We start from the raw sequence: 22,334 nt of genomic DNA on the forward strand, positions 1-22,334 counted from the left end.
AGCTCCAGGAGGTCCCCACAGCCCCTCTGCCCTGAGTTGCTAGTGGGGATGGATAAAGAGAAATAGCCCTTTTCAGGAGGCTGGAGACCCATGGGATGAGGGCAAAAACTGTTTCTGCCTTCTGACTGCAGAGGTGTCTTCAGTCTGGTGTCAAAGCACGATGTGGAGGGCAGAGAGCAAGGGGTACACACCAGCCTGGGAGGCAGATGGCTGACTGAGGTCTTATACCAGCCTCTACTCTGCTAAGCTCAGCCATACTTGGGAGGAAGGCTTGAGCTTCTTTAGGCAGGGTCTGAATTAATCTGTTGATTCTATTCATCATGACTAAATATTTGGTAAGCACTTGTTGCCCTGTTTGTCCTCTCTATGACCTGTGGACCTAGAAAACAAGGACCATGTATGACTCAACTTTGCATCTCCTGCACGTGGTGAAATACCCAGTCTGTAGTTGGTGCTGAATATGTTTTTGTTGACTCAATTAGATTAAACTACCCTTCACCTCTCCTTCCTCTCTCCAGGTGCAGAAGGTAGTAAGATAGCAGCCTGGCAGTGAGAGGAGGGGACCAGCTGAAGGAGTGGGTCCAGGGCTACCTGGATGCTCTTTACCTTCCCACCAGTGGTGAAGGTGAGGAAGGTGGCTGCTGACTGTGGACTGGGAGAGTGGGCATGGGGGCTGGGGGCTGGAATATGAGGTGGGAGGAGCTGGAGCTCTTATCCTTTGCTGTCCTGTGCCCAAGAACACTCCCAGTTAACCTTGCTGGAAATGGGTATAAATCACAGTCAAGCACAGGGCTGGGCACAGAGTTCAGTAAATTCCACCCTTACTGGCCTTTTATTCCAAATAACACCCTGAAAGAAATGTGTGGACACAGCAAACTGGGTGGTGTGAATCATGTTTATAAAAGCAGCTGTGAATAGAAATGCTATCTGTGAATAGAACAGTTCTTGAGATAGGCAAGTAGAAGATACTGTCCAATCCACTGTCTTATTACTCAGCCACAAAAATAATGAGCCTATAATTAAGCATATGCCTTAAAATTAGCATTCTAAGCAGTACTACATGAAATGCAAATTTCCCCTGTAGCTTAGCTCTCCTGAGTCATGTCCTTCATGGACTATGGTTTCTGAGCACTGGCCAGCTCTCTGGGAGAGGCAGCTTCCTTAGTCGTTTTACTCAAGAACTCATCGTGACTGCATGGATGGCTATGGGATTTGTGCGTTTACACATGAGGAAGTCTCCAATTGAGAGCTGTGAGCTTTACGTGTTTAGATAACATTAATGTTATTCTTAGTGAGTATAATGACCAATGTGAAGTCAGACCATCACTGCTTCTCTGAGGAACAATTTAAATCTGGAAATAATGTGCCCACCCAGCTCATCTCCTACATAGGCAATATGAATATGTATCAGAGGGTCACACTGCAGAGTGTCAGAGTTGAATGGATAATGAGAGAATTCTATTTTAGTCTTTCCCATAACTGTCAGTGCAGTCTGGTAAGTTTCTTTAAGGGATTACCTTCCTACATCTATTCTTTTTTTTTTCCTTAAGATTTTATTTATTTATTTAAGAGAGAGAGAGAGAGAGCGCGCATGAGCAGGGAGGGGTAGATGGAAAGAGAGAAAGAATCTGAAACAGAGCCCTCTCTGGGCACAGAGCCCGATGTCGGGCTCAGTCCCACAATCGTGAGATCATGACCTGAGCCTAAACCAAGAGTCGGGTGCTCAACTTACTGAGCCCCCCAGGTGCCCCCCTACCTCTATGTTTAGGACTGCTTATGTGTCATGTTTTATGGCCATGGCACCTAAAACTGAAGAGAACACCAGTGTTTTATGTTGCCACGGAAAGCTGGAAAGGGCTTCCTGCCCTGGAAAGCACTGGGGACCCCATTCTACTCCAGTTCCTCCACTGATTCAACCATAAACATGCCCGTTAGTCACTGCATCTCAGTGTTTGGCCCGTAGAAGGGAGTCACTGAATAAGATGCTTTGTAACTTTTCTTCCAGATCCTAAATATTACAATTACATGTGTTTTTTGTTTTTGTTTGTTGTTTTTGTTTTTTAAGATTTTATTTATTTGACAGAGAGAGACACAGTGAGAGGGAACACAAGCAAGGGGAGTGGGAGAGGGAGAAGCAGGCTTCCCGCTGAGTAGGGAGCCCGATGTGGGGCTCGATCCCAGGACCCTAGGATCATGACCTGAGCTGAAGGCAGACACTTAACAACTGCGCCACCCAAGGGCCCCTACAATTACATGTTTAACTCTGGTTACTTTGTATTTTAAAACAAACATTTGTATACACATGTAAAGCACATATATCATAAATCATAAATACACAGCTTGATGAATTTTCACAAAAATCTCACTCCCCAGAAGCCCAATCCCCTCCACGCCCTCGGGAAGCCACTTACATCTAACACCATAGATTAGTTTTGTCTGCTTTTGAAGTTTTCTTAAGTGGAAGTACACCATGTGATTTTTGTGAGTCTACCTTATTTCCCCCAACACTATGTTTGTGTGGCCCATCTGCGGTATTGCAAGTAGCAGAGTGTGCTCATCTTGTTCCTGCCAATATTCCATTGTGCGAATGTGCTGTAGTTTATGTACTGACTCTGCTGTTGATGGACAGGGGTTTGGACTGTTTCCCATTTCTAGCAGTTATTAATAATTATGCTACGAACACTCTTTTGCGTAGTTTTTATTTCGGTATACATATCTACCTATTTCTAACTAATACATACCTAGTGATGAAATTTCTCAGTCCTAGGGAAAGCATATGGTCAACATTATTAGATAGTTTTCCCAAGTGATTATGTTCCTTTACACTCTCACCAGGGGGAGATCAGACTCCCCTTGCTCCCCTCCTCAGCAGTATGTGATATTATGAGGGTTTTATTATTAGGCATTCTGACATTCTGATGGTACTGGTACTTTGCTATGGTTGCAATCTGCAATTTTCTGATGACTAACCTTGTAGAACACATCCTACTTTTCTCCCTTCTCCTATTATGCCTTCTGTCTCCTTGTATGGGAGTTCCTTATGTAGTCTGGATTCGAATCCTGTGTTGAATATATGGATGGAAACTATTCTGTCTTCTTTGTGACTGCCTTGCTACTTTTTAAAGATAGTATATTTGAATATGACACAGATTCCTATGCAGTCCAATTGACAACTCATTTTCCTTATGGTTAGTAGTGTCTTTTGTGTCCTTGGAAGTAATGTTTGCTAACCCCTGAAACATGATATTTTCTCATAGTATCTGCTGGAAATTTTATTGTTTTACCTTTCCAGTTTTGCTTCACAAGTCATCTAGGATTTTTTTTTTTTTATGTACGGCATGAGTAGGACTTAAGAGACATGTTGTTCTGCCTGAGTATTCAATTGACAAAGCACTCTTTATTGAAAGACACTTCTCAGGGCACCTGGATGGCTCAGTCGGTTAAATGGTTAAGCATCTACCTTCGGCTCAGGTCATGATCCCAGAGTCCTAGGATGGAGCCCAGTGTCAGTTTCCCTGCTGAGCAGAGAGTCTGCTTCTCCCTCTCCCCCTACCCCTACTTTCCCTTCTCCCCCTCCCCCTGCTCGTGCTCTCTCTTGCTCTGCGTGCTCTCTCTCTCAAATAAATATGTAAAATCTTTTAAGAAAAGAAAGACTCTTCTCTTTGTTTTTCTGGACTATTCTGTGCCATTGATATATTTTGCTATCCTTGCACCAACGTTCTTTGTTGTCGCAAGTCCAGATGCACTAAAGTCTAAGTCTTCTAACTTTGTCCCTTTCTCGAGATTGTCTTGGCTATTTACCTTCTTCATTTTCATGTAAATTTTATTCATTGCTCATTAATTTCCACAAAAATACCTGCTGTGATTTTGATTGGGATTGTATTGAATCTGCTGATAAGTTTGGGAAGAATCAAACTAATGAGCATTATATATATCCCTCCATTTATTGAGGCTTTTTTTTTTTTTTTAAGTTTCTCTGAGGCATGAGTTTGAAGTATTTTTGTGGAAAGGTCTTGTCTGTCTTTTATTAGATTTATTCTTAAAAATGTGATTTTTTGAGGCTACTGTAAATGACGTTTAAATTTTCCTTTCCTATTAAGTTATTGCTGGCAAAAAGAGAAATAATTGATTTCTGTATTTTGTCCCTCTATCTAGCAACCTTGCTAAAGTCAATTCATAATCCCATGATGTATCTGAATGAACTCCTGCATTTCTTACATAATAATTGAACTATTCACAAATGGCATTTTCCATTTCCTTCTTTCCAGTCATTATTCTTTATTCTATTTCTTGCCTTGTTGTGAGGGTCAGGACCAGGCATCCCTATTTCATTCTCAAATGCAGTGAGAAAGCTTTCAATAATTCACTGTTAAATATAATGCTGGCTATGTTTTTTCTATCTTTATCAGATAAGCAAATTTCCTCTGTGGAGGATTTTAAAACAGGTGGGAACTCATTGCCTGTTTTCTGTGGGGACACTTGGACCATTATTTCTTTATTCCTACCAGACTTCCTTGTAAATATACTGATGGGATTTGCTAATTGGAAGATAATCAGGGGCCTTTAAGGGGTGTTAGGTAACAGGTTCTTACCTAAGAACGCTTTCAACAGGCTAGACTGGACCTGTCCTTGGGAGACCCACATTGGCAAATATTTTCTTCCAAGCCCTATGAGACTAATGAAAAGTCTACTTGGATTCTTGGCCTCTTGTTAACTCCCTCTGCTCTGTGTCAGCCTGTCAGGTGTCTCTGTAGATTCTACAAATGACTTGAATAAAAACGTGCCAGGAAACCCTGGGCTCACCTCTCTGGGCCTCTCCCTTCTCTTGGGATGTAGGCCCCTTGAATTCTTGCTGGTTCTCAACAAAAATATTGTGTCCAACCTTTACATTATTTTGCAGGAGAGAGTTCATCAGAAAGAACTGAATCTGACAGTTGCCATAAGCAGAGGTAAGTTCTGGAAATGTAAAACTTAGCAGATGTGATACATAATTTTAAAATAATTTTAATGTTTTATATATATAACATGAAAATTTATAATTTTAATAGTAACATGTAATATTTGAACAATATTTTATACTATATTAATGTTTTAAGTTAAATTTAAAATGCATAAAATATGATCATTTAAAATGGAGATATTCAGTTTTATGGATTGTTCTCATTATTAGTTAATTAAAAATCATTCAATAAATGTTTACTGAATACCTACTATGTGCTTGGCACTTTTCAGTGCTCAGTGAAACACATCAGAACAAAGATCTCTGCCCTGGAGGGGCTTATATTCTATCAGAAGCAGACACAAGAAATTAACAGACTATGTCAACCTATGGGAAGGGCTAAAGAGGGCTTGGGAGTGCCACATGGACAGAGCCTACAGGAATTCTAAACCATGCAGACTGGTTAGGACCATTAGGAAGGAAGGTGACATGGAAAGGGGATTTGAGCCAGACTGGCTGACCCCTCAGCATTCCGGGCATGGGCTGCCAGTCTGATGGCCTGATGCTCAAGAGGGCTTGGGATGGGAGCAGCAGACAAGGCACAGGTCAGAGGTGGACAGGAGTGTGGACCACGGGGGCCAGTGACATGTGGAGCCACTGCACTATCGAAGGAATAATGGGATCTTACTTACATTTTCAAAGGAAAAAAAGTTTCATCTGAAAGGAAATAAGAAGAATTTTTAAAAACCCAGTTCTTAATTTGACCATATCCTCTATCCTTTGAAAGTCTAGATCAATCAAAAAGGTTTTAGGTATTCTGTTATTATTTTAATCAAATCAGATGGGTTTAAAAGAATGCAGTCATTCATCAGAGATGAACACTAATGGATTCTGGGGTCATGAGTGTTCCTAAGGCTGAGAATGTTTTTATTTTTGTTTTGTTTTGTTTTTTTGTCCATGTGTTGCTTTGTGGTACATAGTTGTAATTATGCTTTGCCCAATTTTCTGTAATGGGCAGACAAAAAAGGCTGTATGTGGTCAATTTGAGAAAATGTATAAATGGTAATCAAATTTGTTTCTTCCTGTCAGACAAAATCAAAACAATAAATAACAATTTTCCCATACCCTAATTTGGCAAATTATTATCTCCAATAGTCATGAATGAGCTTCTAGTTCACTGAAACATCTGAGAGAGGATATAGTTAGAAAAGGAGAGATCTCTGTTTATGTAATGCGTGGGAAGCGGGGGCAAAGCCCAGACACTGTACTAGCTGAGAAGAGTGTTATCTCATTGTAGACTAATGCCAGAAGTGTCCACTGGGTACTGACCAGTCTAGGGAGAACCAGGCCTACACAGAGTGAGCAGAAAGGACAGATTCTCCTGAGGGTCTGGCCTCCAGAGTCACACCCCCCACGTTTGCCTCCTCTTCTAGTCAGTTCCTTGAATTTAGGATTTTCCTATCTCCTTCCTCTGCTATCAGGTGCAAGCTCCTGCAACCCTGGCTCCCTACCTGGGTCTTCTGTTTCCCATGGTTCCCACTTGGCTTTGGAGGATCGTGAATGTGGTGTTGGGATGTACCCTGGTCACTCCTTAGACTGGAGTCTCCTCCGACAGAGAGGTTCTCTTACTTGTCCGTGTGTCAGTGCCTGTCTGTGTTTGTATATTCTCATGACAGGTGTTGAAGGTAGAAAACCATTTGCATGAAAACAGTGTTTCTGTTCCTTCTTCCCCCAGTTTATGAAGAGACGTCTTTTGCCATGTTCATGCACAATGGAATTCTCACTGTCTTCAGCTTCTGGCTTATATTATTATTTTCAAGTCTAAGTTTTGGAGGAAACTCTTTAATTCAGAAATGGAAAATGATTATTGCATACGATGGATTGGTATTTAAAATAAGATCATCTTTGGTCAGTAAGCCTATTCATATTAGCCTGTCCACCTTACTGTATTTCCAGGACATCTGTCAGGACAATATCTTGTCAGACACCCAACTGTGTATGTGATAACCCAGGGTTCTTGCCTCAAAGTTGAGCCAAAAGTGATTAAACCTCTTGGCAGTACTGGAATAGATTACACATTTTATAGGTGGAATGAACATATGACAGAAATCGAGAAACCACACTGGGAATCCTGTTATGTTAAACACTGTTAGCATATGTGCTGTTTTTGAAGCTGCCCTCAGAAATCTATCTTTTTAAAGGAGAACATTTCTTTCTCTTCCCTGGGCATATAGCACTTGCTACCTTCCTCCTGCCCCATTACCCAGACTGACCATGTCAGTCCATCAGAACCTAAGGAGACTCTGAGGGTCTCTGACAGGGACGTCTGAAAGAGTGAGAATTGAAAGTATAATGTTTATGCAACTTCTTCGTGCTTCATTAAATCAAAGAAAGATGTAGTTTAGCATTTCTATCTATAAATAGCTGAACATTTACATCACAATGTATTCATTTCCTTTGAGTTCTTTTTCTCTTTTTACATTCAGGCTGAGGCCAAATCCCACATATGAGGAATTTCTACACCTGCCACAAAATAAAATATCATCAACGTTTCCTTCTCAAAAAGAGACATGTAATTTGAAAGTTATACACATGTCACAGCTAAAATAGCTATTCTTGCATAATAATATTTAACACACATAATTTTCTCCCCACCAAAAGAACTAATAGGTACTGTAAATTCAGAGACCCACTATAATTTTATGACAAAGTATATGAGGTTTTTGAGACTAGTTTTGAAGAGATTTCATACAAAGCCGTCAGTGCTTTTTGAATTCTAAGGTAGATTTAATAAGCAAATGCAAAATCAATTGAAAGTGTTGGGATGCCTGGGTGGTTCAGTTGGTTAAGTGTCTGCTTTTGGCTCAGGTCGTGATCCCAGGGCCCCGGGATCAAGTCCTGCATCGGGCTCCTTGCTCAGTGGAGAGCCTGTTTCTCCCTCTGCCTGCTGCTCCCCCGCTTGTGGACATGCTCTCTCTCTTTCTGACAAATAAATAAATAAAATCTTAAGAAAAACAACAAACAGAAAGTGTCATATGCACGGGCAGTGTATGAAACCACCTAAAAGGTAATGAATTTGTGCTGTTTTAAGCCAGTTAGAGTGTGGTTATACGTTATGGTGGCAATAGAAAATTAATACATATTTTTGGGGCACCTGGGTGGCTCAGTCGGTTAAGCAGCAGACTCTTGATTTCAGCTCAGGTCATGATCTCAGGCTCCTGGGATGGATCCCGAGTCAGGCTCTGCACTTGGCAGGGAGTCTGCTTCAGATTCTCTCTCTCCCTCTGCCTCTGTCCCTTACCCCACCACTCTCTCAAATAAATAAATAAATAAATAAATAATAAAAAAAAAAAAAACAGAAAAGAAAACTAATACATATTTTTGGACCCAGGGATTGTTGCTTTAACAAATGACTAAAAATGGGGAAAGGGCTTTGAAGTTGGAAAGTAGGCAGAGACTAGAAGAATTTTGAGATGGTAGAAAAAGCTTCAATTACCTTGAAAAGACTATTAGTAGAAAAAAAAACAGGATGCCATTGCCAGTGAGTTATCAGGAGGAAATGAGGTGCATGGTAGAGTTACCTGTATGCACCTTAGAGATTATCTAAGTTTGTGAGCAGAGCATCAGTAAAAATATCATTATGGGCGCTGATGATGAAAACTTAGAAGAAAATCGGGAATGTATTATTGGCCACTGGAAGAAGAAGGATATAGTGGCAGAGAGCTTACCATATCTTATGGTTGTGTGAAAATCAGGACTTGTAAGTGACTTCCAAGTGTTTAAAGTGCAGTCTGGTTTCTTGTTTGCTTAGTGAAAAGCAAAAGAAAAGAGAAAAACTAAAGGAAATTTGTCTAACAAAAGGGAACCAGGATTTGATGGCTTGAGAAATCCTCAACCTATCCAGGTTGCAAAAGGCACTAAAATTAAGAGATTTACTGTCAGAAAAGTGTGCTCTGGAGAAAAGGCTGAATGTGAGGCTGTACAACATTCTGTAAATATCTTAGGAAGATCAAAAGTTCAGAGTATTCGGTCACACACAAGGCTTTTTGAAGAGACTGACTATGATTCATAGATGCCCTCAATCAAACCAGAAAGCATCTAAGAAGATTAAAGACGTTGTCCCTCAACCATCTCAACAAAGGAAAGGTGAGATGGGATTATCCAGATAGGATATGTGGCCAAGGCTCTTATTTAATGGAGTGAATCCCCATGACATACATGCGTGACCCACAAGTTTCTTCAGAATTTTTTATCAGCAGAAACAGTACTAGCTTGTACTGAAAAGTTTAGAAAGAATAAAAATAAAAGAAATTGTCAGACCCTCACAATTCTACTGGAAGGCAACAGGCTGATAACACTACCAGCTGTACAGAGGTGCTGTATTTCTCTTCTTTCTTTCTTCTTTCTTTCTCTCTCTCTTTTTCTTTCTTTCTTTCTTTCTTTCTTTCTTTCTTTCTTCTTTCTTCTTTCTTCTTTCTTTCTTCTCTTTCTCTCTTGCTCTTTCTTTTTTCTTCCTTTCTTTTTATTTTTTTAAAGATTTACTTATTTATTTGAGAGAGAGAAGGAGAGCAAGAAAGAGAGAGCACAGTAGTGGGAGGGGCAGAGGGAGAGGGAGAGAGAATCTGAAGCAGACTTCACACTGAGCGTGGAGCCCGATGTGGGCCTCAGTCTCACCACCCTGAGATCACGACCTGCGCCAAAACCAAGAGTCCAATGCTCAATTGACTGCACCACCCAGGATTCCCCACAGGTGCTGTATCTCATGGAAAAGGTAGGATAATTTGGAGAATCACCTAGCTGAGACCAACTTACTACCATGTTTTGACCTTCAGACCTAATGGAGTTTGCCTGCCTTGATTTCAAATTGCTTGGGACCAGTGGTTCCTTTTATCCTTGAATGGTAATGTCTGAAACTATTAACTGGTGCCCGTCCCCCATTGTATTTTGGAAACAGACAACTTGATCCTTTGGTTTCAAAGCTCCACAGATGGAGGGGAATTTTGCTCCAAGACAGATTATACTCAGAGCCTCACCAATACCTAATGTAGACGGTGATGTTTTGAACTTAGAAGCTGACGAAATTTGTATGAAATTGAGTATAATACCAAGTTGCTGATTGATTTGACCTCAGTTTTCTCATATGTATACTGGAAATAAGATGCCTCTCTCACAGAGCTCTGGGTATCAGGCATCTTTAAGAAAACAAAAAACAGTAAACAGTTTCCTGTTCTTTTTAGTTATTAGTAAGATTAGGCATTAAATAAGTCAGGATTCCTATGACTGACTCAGGTGTCCTGGAGCTTAGGATAGCCAGCAAGGGAAAATGGATTATCGAAATATGCACAGTACCATTAAAGTCTTCTGGGGGCCTGTTATTGGGTGAATTGCAGCCCTTCAATAAAGATATGTTGGAGTTTTTTAACCCTAATACCTCAGAATGTGACTTTTGGAGATAAGGTCTTTATAGAGGTGACCAGTTAAAATGAGATCATTAGAGTGGGCCCTAATCCAATATTATGTGTTTTTACAAAAGGGGGAATTTGGACATAAAGACAGCCACACAACGAGGGAAGACAACATGAAGACACAGGGAGAATGCCATCTTTAAGCCAAAGATGTCTGAGGACACCAGCAGCCAGGGCAGAGGCCGGTAACAGACCCTTCCCTCATAGACCCTGGAAGAAACCAACCCCTGCAACATCTTGATTTTGGACTTTCAGCCTCCAGGACTATGAGACAATAAACTTCTGTTGCTTCAGGCACCCCGTCTGTGGTACTTTGTTTCAGCAGCCCTAGAGGCCAATGCCTGTACATTTAAAATATGATCCTTGCGGAAGCTGACAATAGCTCTGAGAAAGCCTTCAGACATGTTTTCCTGTGGGTTTCATTTGGGACACCCCCGGAGCTTGTTTGAGCCACCTAGTTTATGGCACCCTGTTACAGCAGGCCAGGAAGCTACATGGACATATGTGAGCTGAGACAGATGGGAGAGTCTGTGTGCAGCTTGAAGCTGTGTACATGTACTTCTAAACATGGGATTTCCCATATCCCGCCTCTAACATGTCCCTTCCCTACCAAGTGACTCACATTCTGGTTTTTAACAGGCACCTCTGCAGATTCCTCTATATCTGAAATGTTGAGAAGACTGCACTAAGGGTTTGGACAATGTGACAGGGAGCAGGGAGGCCTGCAAAAGATTCTTGGGCTGACGAGTCTGATGGATGGGAATATGAAATGCAAGGATGGCTGAGGTGGACAGGAAAATGTGACTGAGCCTTCAAAACCATCCAGGAAGTCAGCTGGCTTCCCCTGGTCTTCCCCAGGACCCCACCTTCGACCTGCATCAGTTCTATTTTTCACACTGGTTTCTCCTCCCTATCTGTATTCTCTGCAGGTGCCCTCTGTGTCTTGGTCAGGTGTGTGTGGGGGCGGCCTCCCCTGCACTCAGGCAGATTTAGTGTCTATGAGAACATGGCCTGATTTCTAGAAAGGGAAATATGGACTCACACAGCCATATTCATAACATATGCATATTTGGATGTGCATTCATTCACTTGTTAGCCATTCATTAAAGAAAAAAAAAAAAACCATCTCCTACCATGTGGCAGATATTATTCTAAGCAAGGGGACATGGAGAAAGAAGGTAAAAAAACAAAATCTCCGATCTTTTTTTAAAATTGGGTGTTTGGTGGATAGACAATTAGAAAAACTGATAAAGGTATAAAATTTTAGTTGCTAAGAAGGGCTACGAAGAAGTACAATATAGGTTAAGGAGGTACGAGAGAATGGTGGTGGGGTGGGAAGGTAGCCCTCCAGGCTCCTGTGGGTTTCTCATGAATACTAACAGGAATTTGAGCAGCTATCAGATGGCAGCTAGCACGTTTAATGAGAGCATCCACAGAGGCCTCGCATTCAGGAGAGACACGCAGACATATGCTGCCAGGTGTGCAAATGGAAAAGGGCTTGTGGGAACTTGGACTTATAGTCCTAAAAACATGCCATCTCTGTTTGAGCAATTCAATTCCAGGAATTTATTCTGAGCGAATGTCCACAGACATTGGCGAAGATTGATGTGCTAGGGTTTTCACATTCACATTATTTACCATTGAAAAATAGATGCCCGACTCCAGAGACCAGCCATAGAGATTGGTGCAACAGGTATAGGGCAAGAGATCCTCTGAACAACACACATTTTTGGGTCCCTGCAGCACTTCAGAAACGATTTCAGTTACAGAATTAAACATTGTACATTCAGGCTGATAAGTATATTTCATGACTCCGGTAAATATCCACACAATACGAAGTTGAAAGAGCTGGTGAAATAATTTTAGTACAGATATTTTAATACATACAAATGTGTCTAAATTGGTTTTAGGAAAAACATTGGTTGCATAGGCACCAGCTTGCTAACAGAGGTCATCTTTTGGGTTTTTAAAAAATAGTTGTTTAAATGACGGATTTTCTGTCTTGTCTTCATTGTTGTTAGGTTTTTGGGTTTTTTTTATTTTTTTTATTTTTTTTATTTCCCAAGTGTTCTGTAAAAAACACACATTATTTTTCGATCAGAAAAAAAGATTCTTTGGTTTTAATGCATAACAGAAAGATAATGTGCGGAGCATATGACCCATAGAGACACACATTTTACAAATAAAATTGTTGTCACTCTCATTTATGGATTTGTGTAGAAGACAAAAAAACATTACATTGGACAGGAGACATTTTTGCTTGATTTAGTACAATTTGAATTTAAAGTTGGTGAATGTGGTAAATGTCCTTTGGAAATACTGATTATACTTTAATTTCCACCAGGTTTTCACAGAGAATTTGATTATTTGAAGGTAGTATGGAAATATTATTTCACTTTCATTAAAATTAAGTGTAACCATTGTGTATAAAAATATTTTTCTTCCAGGGCGCCTGGGTAGCGTAGCGGTTAAGCGTCTGCCTTCGGCTCAGGGCGTGATCCCGGCGTTCCGGGATCGAGTCCCACATTGGGCTCCTCGGCTGGGAGCCTGCTTCTTCCTCTTCCACTCCCCCTGCTGTGTTCCCTCTCTCACTTTCTGTCTCTATCCTGTCGAATAAATAAATTTAAAAAAATCTTTAAAAAAAAATATTTTTCTTCCAGTGAAATAATTATTTTTTTAGTGTTACTCATTAAAATGATATGGTTCATTTATTTTCCTCTGGAGTTTTCAATAGAGTCACATACAATGTGACATACTAAAGGCGCAAGTTACATATTGTTTAGTAAATGGATTTGAAATCCGATGAAGCTTTAGAGGGGCTGAACTAAATTCAGCTCAAAACAAAGCACTCTTCAAAGTTCCCAGAATCAAGTAGCAGAAAACAGACAAATAGATGCTGGTCAAAGGCTACAAACTTCCAGTTAGAAGAGGAATAAGTTCTGGGGATCTAACGTACAACATCGGGATTATAGTTAATAATACTGTATTGTATACTTGAAAGTTGCTTAGAGAGTAGAACTTAAATGTTTCACCACGAAAATGATAATTATGTGACAGGATGGAGGTGTTAACTAGGTGTATCAAACCAACAGTTTGTACACATTAAACTAACACAATGTTCTATGTCAATTATATCTCAATAAAGCCGCAAAAAAAGCTATTAAAATCAAACAAGATCCAGAAAGTTCACTGTGACGTTAAAACTGTGCACTGAGTAGTTTCAGTTGCTGAGATAATGTGAAAGTGGGCTTTCCATAGCATCTAATCTGATGCATTCTTTAGTGGGCTTGCAAAAATTGGGTTCTATTTGTGAGGTTGTAACTATTGAGAGCCCGAGTGACCTTTTCTTTTCTTGACTATGACCCCAAATATTTGGCCCCACTCAAGAAAATTTGTTTTGGGGTAGTCTAGGGATATCCTGGGAAGTGTGTGTGTGTGTGTGTGTGTGTGTGTGTGTGTGTATGGAGAGACGGGGGGATGGTCAGCTGAAGTGGGTGGGTTTAGGAGCCATCTAGGTCTGTTTTTTGGACTAATAAGGAAGAATAGTCAAAAATGGGGAAATTAATGGAAGTGTAGGAAAAAATTACAGTTCATCCTAGAAATTTAATATGACAAAGGGCTGGAAAACTGTACATTGTTAGATAAAGTTTAGACTTCGGGAAGGTAAATTTCTTAAAGCTCAGAGATAATGTAGGTATGATTCTCTGACCCAAGACTCCAAAGGGTAGCCACTTAGATAAGACGAGAGATTCTGTTAAGGACAGTCTGATGTGATATTAAAAAATTATTTCAATTGAATAAAGGTGGAGGCCAAATAGCTAATGAGGTGGCCCTCAGAGGAGCTCCACATATGTACCAAAGATGGGGAGGGGCCATGTTACTAATGTGACGTGACATGGTCTTACACACTACAGCAGTGACTTGTGGAAAACACAAAACAGTAACACAACACCCTTGAAGAATAATTGTTTACCTTTTCATAAACGTTTGAAGGATGAACAAAGGCAAAATTCTCTTTGCATCTTCTGTTTTGCATCTCCATTCAGAGGAATAAGTTCCAAAGCAGAAACAGTGGGAGGTGAGAAGGGGGGGATGGGAGATAGCCATTTGCCCTTGTGGATAACTGGTAATTTGGTGTTAAATGGTTAAATCAAGCACTGGCTGCTTTTGCCTCTACAACTCTTCTGTCTTTCTGGTAATAAATTGCATACATCTTTGTAAAAAAAAAAAAAAAAGTGAAAGTGGGCTTTCATCCCTCCCTTCTATCACTGCACCTAAGTCCTGACTCAGGCATTTCTTCACTCTTGTTCAGAGATTCAGTCTCAGGATTTGGGTTATGCCTCTCTTTGGGAAGGAAATACATCACATGGCAAGTTCCCCTCAGAGATGCTGTGATAAACAGGGTGTACAGGGTTTTTTTTATAAACGTATTGAGGTATTTGTGATGTACAATGAACTGCACATATGTAAGATGTACCATCTGATCAGTCTTGACATGTCCACAGACCTGTGAAATGTCATCACTATCAAGATAACAAACATGTCTGTCAACCCCCAGGGCTGCCTTCTGCCCTTTAGAGTCTGTGCTTCCCTTTGCCCCCTTCTGAGGGCAACCACTGATGAAATGTCTGTCACGGGAGTTTTATTTAAGGAAAAACAGAAAGCATGTACTCTTTTTTAAAAACTCAGCCCAGAGATTTCAAGACTCATCTAGGGTGTTGCATATCTTAAGAGCTTGTTCTTGCTCTCTCTTTTTTTGCTAAGTACTACTCCATCAAATGGATATATCACAATTTATTTATTCGTTCACCCACCAATGGACATTTGGATATTTTTTACAGCTTTGGGTTATTATAAAAAAAGATGCTATGAAATCCATATTTGTGTGGATATAGGTTTCTGTTTATCTTGGGCAAGTACCTAGGAATAGGATAAGTGGATTTTTTAGGTGGTTACACCAATGTCCATTTCCAGCAGCCTGTGTGTGCACGTGTGTGTCTCCTTGTATGTGTGTGCATGTATGTATATGCGCAGCGGGAGCCGGGTAATAAACATGGGCTTTGCTGGTCCTCTGGAATTTCTCCCTTTTTTTTAGATTTTTAATTTAAATTCTATTAACACAAATAGTGTAATATTAGTTTCAGGGGTAGAATTTAGCGATTCATCAGTTGCATGTAACACCAAGTGCTCATTACATTAAGTGCCCTCCTTAATGTCCATTCTCCAGTTACCCCATCCCCCCACCCACCTCCCCTCCAGCAACCCTGTTTGTTTCCTATAGTTGAGAGTCTCTTATGGTTTGTCTCCCTCTCTGATTTCATCTTATTTTATTTTTCCTTCCTTTCCCGCATGTTCATCTATTTTGTTTCTTAAATCTCACATTTGAGTGAGATCATACGGTATTTGTCCTTCTCTGACAGAATTATTTCACTTAGCATTTACCCTCTAGTTCCTCTGGAATTTCTCTGAGGTGTGCTCACTGTCATTTGTGCTTCTCTTAAACAGAACGCTCAAAGTATAAGGGTGCTATAAATCCCTACACATTATGTTCCATTACATTAGCATTAAAAGACTAAGTGTATAGGAAGCAGACCTTTAATTAATGCCAAACATGTTCGAGTCCCTGCTCTTTGTGTCAGATGTTGGGGCTAGGCACTAGGGATACAATAAAATGTTAATGACCTGCATTTTTTAACAAGGGGGATAAACCAATGCGCATGCATTTACAATATGGTTGGAAGGTGAAGAATTTATTCCCTTTGGTCATATTTCCCATAATGACTTCCCTTAATGACTCATAATAAGCATTTGCTGTCTGATGTCTGGGCCCCTATGAGACTGTGTTCTTCACTGTGCTCTTTGCTTGGACCTGGTGTGAACCTGACCGTGACTGAGGTCTCAGGGCTTGGACAGGGGGTGGAGGTGGTAAGCCTGTGGCTGGAATGATTTTCTTCTAGGAGAAGGAGGAAGTGAGGAAAACATGAGTGCCAGCTTTTGTAAGGAGCCTAATATTCCATTATGCTTAAGGAATACATTATTCTATCTGGTTCATGAGGTAATAAGCCTCTAGTAATTGACAGTTTTAACTCTTTTCCTACAGAATAAACATGTACTCCTGCTCCTCAATTTTTATTTCATCCTGTGGCCCCAGTACATTCATACCAGTGTTGGCCAGAGGAGGCCTTGTCCTGGCAAAACTGGACGATTGGGGCTGCAGTGATGTCTAGGGTAATGATGACACAGAGAAGAGCAGTGGTTCCTCGAGGACCTGGAGGTCCTGACATCAACATAACTCCTCCTGTAGCAGTTAGCCTCTGTCTGTGACAGAGCATTAACTCTTGGCATTCCCATACCATGCTCAAAGATGACCTCATAACAGTCTGCCAGTCTCAATTGTTTCCATCCTATTTCTGCCAAGCTCACAGGCTCAGCTAACCAGGGATTAAGTGTGCTGCGCAATAACTCAATACTTGTCCACTCAACATTCACTGAGCACTCATAATGTCACTGCTAGCCATTGTGCCGACTGCTAGAAAATACAAAATTCTTGCCTTCGATGTTGAGTGGAAGCATGCAAGATCTCCTCTAACCCCGTCTTCCTCAATGAAGGTCATCTGTTACAGTTATTGACGAATGTGGGGCCAGCCCTTTATTCTAGTGGCACCCTGCTTCCTGGCTAGGAGGCCCAGGTGTCTAGAAATGAGTTGTGATCATGATAACACCATCAGACAGTCTGAATAAACAGATGAGGAAACAAGCCCCATTAGGTCAGACCACATATTCAAAATCAGAAAGTTTATGAAATGCCCAGAGCTGATATGTTAATACTATCTGTTTGTTTTAAAAATAATATTTCAGGGGCGCCTGGGTGGCACAGCGGTTAAGTGTCTGCCTTCGGCTCAGGGCGTGATCCTGGCATTATGGGATCGAGCCCCATATCAGGCTCTTCCGCTATGAGCCTGCTTCTTCCTCTCCCACTCCCCCTGCTTGTGTTCCCTCTCTCGCTGGCTGTCTCTCTCTGTCGAATGAATAAATAAATAAAATCTTTAAAAAAATAATAATAATATTTCAACTGAATAAAAGAGAAAATAGAACATAACAAAATATGTAGAATGTAGCTATAACATTAACTAGACAGAAATTTATAACACTAAATGCTACATTAGAAAAGAGAAAAGGTCTCAAATTATTCACCTAAATTCCAACCTTAAGAAACTAGAAAAGAACAAAATAAATTGAAAGCAGGAAAGAATAAAGATCAGAGAAAAAATCAATGAAGTTGAAAACAGAAAAAAAGAAGAGGAAATTAATGAAACCAAAAGCTGATCTTCAAAAAAGTTCAATAAAACTGATGAACTTCTAGTAAGATGAGAAAAGTTAAAAAGAAAGAAGACACAAATCACAATTATCAGGAATGAAAACAGAGTTATCGTAACAGATCTTATAGCCATTCAAAGGATAACAAGGAAAAACCACGAACAACTTTACACTCATTAATCTGATAACTGTGAAGACGTAAACAAGTATCTTAAAAATCAAAAACTGCCAGAACTGAGCCAACGTGAAATACGTAATTTCATAGTCCTAAAATAGCAAAGAAATTAAAATTTTAATTAAAAAGCTCTTGATAAAGAGATCACCAAGCCCAGATGATTTCATTGGAGAATTATTTCAAAGAGTTATTGAGCCATTAACACCAATTTTACACAGTCTTTTCAGAAGAAGAAGAAGAAGAAAACGATGACAAAGGAATACTTCCCAACTCATGTTACAAGGCCAGTATTAGCATAATACCAAAACCAGACAGAGACAATGCAAGAAAAAAACCTACAGAATGATAGAAATTTAAACACAATAATCTTCAAAAAAGATTAGCAAATGGAATGTAGCAATATAAAAAATTATATGTCATGACCAAGTGGAGCATTAAAAAGCTGGTCCAACATTCAAAATTAATCAACATTATTCACTACAGCAGTCTAGAAAAGAAAAACAATATGATCACATCAGTTGGTGCAAAAAAGCATATGATATACCACAATGATGCACAATAAAATATCTCAACAAAGTAGTAGCAGAGGGACCTCCTTGACTTCATAGACAGCATCTACAAAACCTTGTAGTTAGGGGCGCCTGGGTGGCACAGCGGTTAAGCGTCTGCCTTCGGCTCAGGGCGTGATCCCGGCGTTCTGGGATGGAGCCCCACATCAGGCTCCTCTGCTATGAGCCTACTTCTTCCTCTCCCACTCCCCCTGCTTGTGTTCCCTCTCTTGCTGGCTGTCTCTATCTCTGTCGAATAAATAAATAAAATCTTTAAAAAAAAGAAAAGAAAAGAAAAAGATCATATAGAATGGACAGGAAGAAGTTAAACTGACCCTGTTTGCAAGTGATGTGACTGTCTATGCAGAAACCCCCAAGTAATTTACAAGAAAGAAACAAACAGCTAAAAAAACCCAAAACCCTCCTTGAACAAATAAGTGAATTTAACAAGTTTGCAGGATTTAAGATCTACAAAAAAATTTAAGTGCATTTCTATATACTAATGAAAAATTAACAGCACATTACCACTTGAAGTTGCTCCAAAGTAAATGAAATCTAGCAAACATGGACAGGATTCTGTGTATTAAATATTGTGAAATGATAATGAAAGAGATCAAAGATGATGTAAATAAGGGAAGAGACATTACAGTATATAGATGGAGAACAGATTAGCAGTCATTGGGGGTTAAGGATGGAGGGGAAAGTGTGACTACAGAAAACTAGTACAGGGAAACCATGTGGTAGTTACACAAATTAGACATGTTACTAAATATGCACAGACTCACATACAGACAAATGAGTGCACATGAAACTAATGAAATCTTAATAAGGTCTGTGCATTGTGCCAATGTCAATGTCTTGGTTTTGAGATTGTCCTATAATTATGTAAGACATTACCCTGCAGAAATGGGGAGAATGGTACCCAGACCTTACTGTACTGTTTTGGCAACTTCCTGTTAATTTATAATAATTTCAGAATGAGAAGTTACAGAATATGAAATCAGTATAGTATCAGTACAGAGATAGGGAGACAGACCAAAGGAATGCAGTGGAAAGCCCAAAGCAGGCGTATGGATAATGCTGATTAGCAACAAGGTAGAACTACCATTACACACCGACATTCAGCACGTGGTGCTGGACAGCGGGCTCCTCACTGAGAATTAAAAGAAAATCTGATACTTAATCACACCCTAGACAAAAATTAATCTCACAAAGACCCAGTGGATACCACCAAAATGTTAATTTCAACAATCCTTCATAATATGCTTTTTCATTAAATACCAGAGTAAAGGTTGTTTGCTTTTCCTGAATATTCATGGGAAAAAAAAAAAAAAACACAAAACAGTGAGCTTAAAAAAAAAAAAAAAAAGTTCAAATTTGACCCTGTGTATTGTGAAGTTTCTTTTACTTACTGGTTTCTACAATATAGATAGATTAAACTGGATTAAGCTGCCTATAACAAAGCCCCCAAATTTCAGAGGTTAAACAAATTATATGCTGGTTTATCTTTCATGTGCTGGTGCACAGCAAGGCCACCCTGGGCTTATTCAGTGGCCTGGTCTAGGGCTGATCTAGCTCCATCTAGCTTCTGTCTAGGTCATCCTTAAAGTGGTTTTCGACAATGCCCATATTCCAGTCAGCAGGGAGAGGGAAAGGGGCCAGTATGTGCCCTAAGGATATGACTCTTATTGGTTGGAATGGAATCACATGGACATACCAAGCACAGGAATCAGGAAATGGAGTCATTGTGGTGAATGGTGGGGGGAGCAGATAAAAGCAGGGAATCCTATCGCTTTGAATGAGGAAGCCAAATGAAGCCTACTGGCAGTCTCTGCCACCCAACAAAAGGGATGTGTAGTGCTCACAGGTGTTAGTTTTGCTACATTCATCCTGTGCCTAGTAATGAGAAAACTGCCATTGGGATGTGTCTACCAAGTTGACTTGGGTATGTAGGAGTGCAGCCTGTTTGGTTCAGTTGCATATGATTAGAACAGTGGTTCTCTGAATGTGGTTCCCAGACTGTCAGCACTGGCAGCACCTAGGAATTGTTAGAAATACACATTGTTAGCCTCCTGCCCCTGACCTGCTGAATGAGAAACTGGGGAGAGGACCAGAGTTTCTCCAAGCCCTCAGATGATTCTAGCGCGTGCTAAAATTTGAGATCCACTAAAATCACAAAGGAATCATGAGGGAAAGAATTAGGCAAATGTAGATTCAGGCATATAGGGATGATGTAGTGGGATTTTTTAAAAACACAGAAATTCACAAGTGATTCTGAAGGTAATAAAGTCACGATATTTTGAAAAGAGTGGATGTGAATGATTGCAAAAATTGTCATCGTTTAATTGTGCTCTGTTCCTTCTCATGTTTGACATCCAAAGGTGGCAAAACCACTCCCGTATGGTTGATTGCAGTCTCTGTGGCACTCAGCATACCACCTGGCCTGCAGCGGGCACCCAGTAATCTGTTAGATGAGTGAATGAAATACGAGAAGAGAAAAGGACATGTTGGGTCTCTATCAGATAGACAATCAGCCATGTATAACAATGAATTATAAGCAATTGTAGTGTAAGAAAGGTAAACATTATGCTAAGCTTTCATTTTATTGGGTGGGGCCAGCGTTTATGCACACACACAGTACAAGTAATTGCCGAGCTGTTTGTTTGTAATGTGAAATGGAGACATTAATGTTCTATTGCTGCCATAACAAATTACCGTAAGCATAATGGCTTCGAACAACACAGATGCATCGTCTTTCAGTTCTGTAGGTCAAAAGTCCAACATCAATTTTACCAAGCTAACATCAGGATGTTGGCAAGGTCACATTCCTTTCTGGAAGGTCCAAGGAAAGCCGTGTTCCCTTGCTTATTCAGTTTCTTGGCAAAATTCAGTTACCTGCAGTTATAGGACTGAGATATCTATTTCCTGCTGGCTGTGAGCTGAAAGCCATTCTCAGGTGGAATGATTGGGTCCAACAAGAGAATCCATAAAAATCTCCGCATATCACGATTTATAATCATAATCAGATCTTCAAATCCCTTTTGCCACATAAGGTAACACATTCATAGGTTCTTGGTATCAGGGCATGGACATCTTTAAAGGGTCTTTATTCTGCTTACCACAATGTACTGAGGAAGCAGTAGGCATTCACAACAAAATATAACAGCTGGGATGATGTCAGTGAAAATGGCAGAGTAGGGAGCTACAAGGGCTCAACCCTCCACAGAAACACTAAAAGAATGAGAAAAATGATCAGAATCAGTTTTGTTTGACCCTTAGAAAATCATCACAGGTTTATCAGTCAAGTGAATGTTGAATCAGGGAAGAGGCAACGTAAACACTTCAGGAGAGCTTTGGTGAATTTCTACTTTCCCTTGCCCCACTTCTCTGGCAGAGAAGCACTGGGCAGTACTCTTGAAGACAGCACCCCACGTTCCAATGGTGAGGCCCTGGTTGTTGGCTCCAAAGAAAGCTGAGAAGACCTGTCTTCGTTTGACCTGTCTGGGGGCTACCTGAAAGACTGGCACAAGGTAACTGCCTTTGCTTTGCCTAATTCAGAATTCTCCCAGGGTGGAAAAGCGGCTATGCAGAGGGCATTCCTCAAAAATATTGAGAGGCAAATGAACCCTGCTGACTGGGGCAAAATATTACAGTGGAAACAAACAACAGAATATATTCAAGTCTGGGAGGAAAAGAGCTTCTTTGGTGAATCAGACTACTAGAAAGTGTGTGTACCAGGGAATTAAGAAAGTCATATACCTGCCCAGAACAGACCCAAGAAGACCCAAACCTTTCACCCCTCTCTGAGTTTTCAGCTTAGCCTGAGCAGATAGTGGGAAGCTAAGGCAGAGTTATAAAAGGCCCACTAAGTGTTGGCATGTCTCAACATA

The sequence above is a fragment of the Ursus arctos genome, unplaced genomic scaffold (genome assembly GCF_023065955.2).
Source record: "Ursus arctos isolate Adak ecotype North America unplaced genomic scaffold, UrsArc2.0 scaffold_28, whole genome shotgun sequence".
NCBI classification, from domain to species: domain Eukaryota; kingdom Metazoa; phylum Chordata; class Mammalia; order Carnivora; family Ursidae; genus Ursus; species Ursus arctos.